A 3520-nucleotide genomic window follows, 5' to 3' on the forward strand; every position below is an offset into this window, starting at 1 on the left:
TTTGAAACGAGGTTGGAAACAAAGAAAGTCCTGTGAACGAGTTCCCAACCAAATCAAAATTTGTGAAAAAAATTCGTTGCCCCATTTTTTCCCAGTTTTTTTTTTTTTTAAATTGAAAAATTCATCAAAGATTTTCAGGATTTGAATCGAGGCATTGTTTTGAAGAAGTATTCAGAGATGCAACCTCGTTCCCAAATTTTCAAACTCTGCTGTCTTTAGATTTCCTGCCCTCCTACAAGGTCGGAAAAAAGTAGGTTGATAACAAAATATCGTAATTTTTGCCCGGATTTTTGTTTTGTTTCGGTCCGTAGTATTAAAAGTTTTTTTAGGATTGAAAGTTTTTTTGGAGCATACTAAGAACTTTTTGTTTTGAAGAAATATTTCGAGATGCAACCTCGTTCCCAGATTTTGAAACGGGAGTTCTTAAAACTTCTAGCTCTCTTACTATTCACAACCAGGGCTCGAGAAAAGGCCCTGGGGAGTAGGTTGAAGATGAGAACATCTATACTACAATTCAGGGAATCTCTGTCTGTCTGACTGTCTGTCTGTCTATCCGCCGATTATCTCCAGAACAAGTCAAGTTTGAAGTTGTTTGGACTAGGAGTTCTCGAAAAAAGCTGCAAAAAAGCAGTATTTTCTGAGCCTCAACGTGGCAGATTATAGCTTAGAACACGCGCAGTCCTTTTCGATTGTTAACGTCATGTTCGAGCGAAAGCGCGCGTGCTTAATTTTATATGACGCAACAATGGAAAAAGGACGGGCACATCATGGGGGTTCTTTTCAATTGTTTACATCATGTTCGAGCTTAAGCGCGCGTGCTCAATATGACGCAAACAGTGCAAAAAGGACGGCACACTGTAGGGCGATAGCACTGCACACCATGTCGTACGTACATATACGTGAGTGGCATGCACGGGCACATGCATTTTGTAGTCAACTGAGCAACCATCACTGTTCTGTATGAGCAACCATCACTGTTCTGTATGTAGGCGATCGACTGAGCAACTTAATAATACAATATGGAATCGCCCTACAACTACGCCCTACAGTTGTAGGGCGATACCATATTGTCCAGTAGGGGTAAATATCAGTGCCGGGCGGGGGGGGGGTGACGACATTTTGTGCGTTTAACTTGCGAGTGTGTGTTCACTTGCGAGTGTGTGTTCACACCATTGAATAATGTGCATTGTTTGCACGAGCTGCAGTTTTCAACTGCCCCTTCCGAACACGCACATTTTCGACTGGCCCTGCACTATAATTCCAGGAATCTCTGTCTGTCTGTCTGTCTGTCCGCCGATTATCTCCAGAACCGGGTACCGTATGAAATTGAAAATCGGCAGGCATACTGCTCGGGACAACAGAATGTGCAGGGTCGAGTTTGAAGTTGTTTGAAGAGGGGTTCTCGAGAAAGCTGCAAAAAAGCAGTATTTTCTGAAGCCTAGCGTGGCAGTATATAATTTAGAACATAACACCACGCACTGCCGTTCTTTTCAATTGTTTACGTCATGTAGAGCTAAACCGGGCGTGCTCAATATGACGCCAACGATGCAAAAAAAAGACGGGCACGCGCCATAACTCTATGGCACGCGCACGGGCATTGTAGGGCGATACTATTGTCCAGTATGAGTGAATATATAGCATTGCGTACCATGTTACCGTATGTACACCTACGTGATGGCTGCACGGGCACATTATTTTTGCAGTCGACTATTGTCCAGTAGTGGTGAGTAATATCTGCGCTATTTTTTGCAGCCTTTTTGGGAACGACTCGCCCAAACAATTTCAAACTTGGCACAAACTTTGACGTGAGTGTGTGTCAACCTGTGAAAACAACACCATTGAATCGCATTGCGTTGTTTGCACGAGCAGTTCTCAAAAACACTGCAAGCATGCAACAAATACCTGCGGCAAAGCAATTTGCACTTCCCAAACAAGCACATATTTTAGACGGCCAGCACGGTACGCGTACGAGGATGTGAGAGGCTGCACGGGTATACGCATTTTGTCGTCGACTGAGCAACAATCACTGTAGGCGACTGACTGAGCAACCTTTACTGTAGGATGATACCATAGTCCAGTATGGGTAAATATCAATGCCAGGGGATGGTGACGTGTACAAAGTGCGCGTTTAAACTATAAATGAGCGTTCAATCTGTGAAAGCTAGCAACATGTCGTGTGCGTTGTTTGAATGAGCAGTTCCCTGCCCCCTCCAAACAGACACATTTTCAACGGGCCCTGCACTAGTTTTTCTTAATTTTACAAGGTTTAACCTTTTAAGGAGATGCCGACAGTTCGCATTTAGGCCTCTCAGATGTGGTGCTTCGTAGGCGTCTTTCCGAACACAAAGACCTCAACCGTCCAAGTTTCGCGTAAAGGAGCGTGATATTGTTTTTTTAATACATCTAACTCATACACATGAACAGTTGGAACACACAGATGCTGAGTCTACAACGCGCCGTCCCATTACGTTCGTCTTCTTAAAACTGCTAGAATCAAAGACGAAGGTCTTGATTGCGATATTCCTTTCGTAGCGGACAATAAATGCCTTCTTAAGGACTGTTTACAAATATGAAAGTCTTAAAAGCCGAGAAGTCCCGCCGATTAAAGCGTGCTCAAGCATCGTTTAATCGTTTGTCCCTTAATCGTTTGCACCCCTCGACCTTAACACCACCACAACGGGATCCTCTTCGAAGCCCTCCTCCGTTTCAGTAAGACATTTCAATATCTCGAGACTGTGAAGGCCAACAACATTTCGCAGTTTCCATTCACCGCATTAGGTAGCATCCTCGCGCGGGATATCACTGCTTGCATAAATAGCTATAATGGCTAGCTAGTAAACGTACGGTATTACGTAACAAGACAATACTGTCACGTAAAACCGTACGTTTACTAGCTAGCCATTTTACATTCTTGATCTGAAAGCCTAAAGAAAATATTAATATTTACAGCTGATACAAAACGGCCTAAGTTTAGTGCGAGTAGGCCCGCTGGTCTAATAATCGTCATTTGAGGGTTCACAATCCACTGTTTACTATCGATCAATAATCACTGGATGACTACCACCACCTTTGCCAGACTGATCCAAATGGTATGGAACAACATCCAAGTGACAGATCACACCAATATGCCTGTCAACAAAGTGATTGGTTTACAGCAGGCTTTAGTTCATTGCGCTGAACCAGTTTTATGAATTCGTTTTAAAAAAAATAATAATCGTCGATCCTCGTCTCCTGTTGGGGTCTTTCCAAAAGCTGTGATCCGTAGGAGCAAATCAATAGACGCTCTGGAAACGAGGTTGCACACATTTAGAGAAAGTTACGAAAATTCGACAAAATCGACAAGGTGTGTATTAGATTGTAAGGTGCTTGTGGCATAATTAGTAAATCCATCTGTGGCTTTTGAGATAAACGCACGAGAATAATAGCATTTCAGAAGCTTTTCAATTATACCAAATTTATTTATGTACCCTACGCCCTTCCGAAAATACGACGCGAGAAAGACGACGCGGATTGTCTGAGC

Source organism: Patiria miniata, unplaced genomic scaffold (assembly GCF_015706575.1).
Source record: "Patiria miniata isolate m_02_andy unplaced genomic scaffold, ASM1570657v1 HiC_scaffold_17, whole genome shotgun sequence".
Lineage (NCBI taxonomy): Eukaryota > Metazoa > Echinodermata > Asteroidea > Valvatida > Asterinidae > Patiria > Patiria miniata.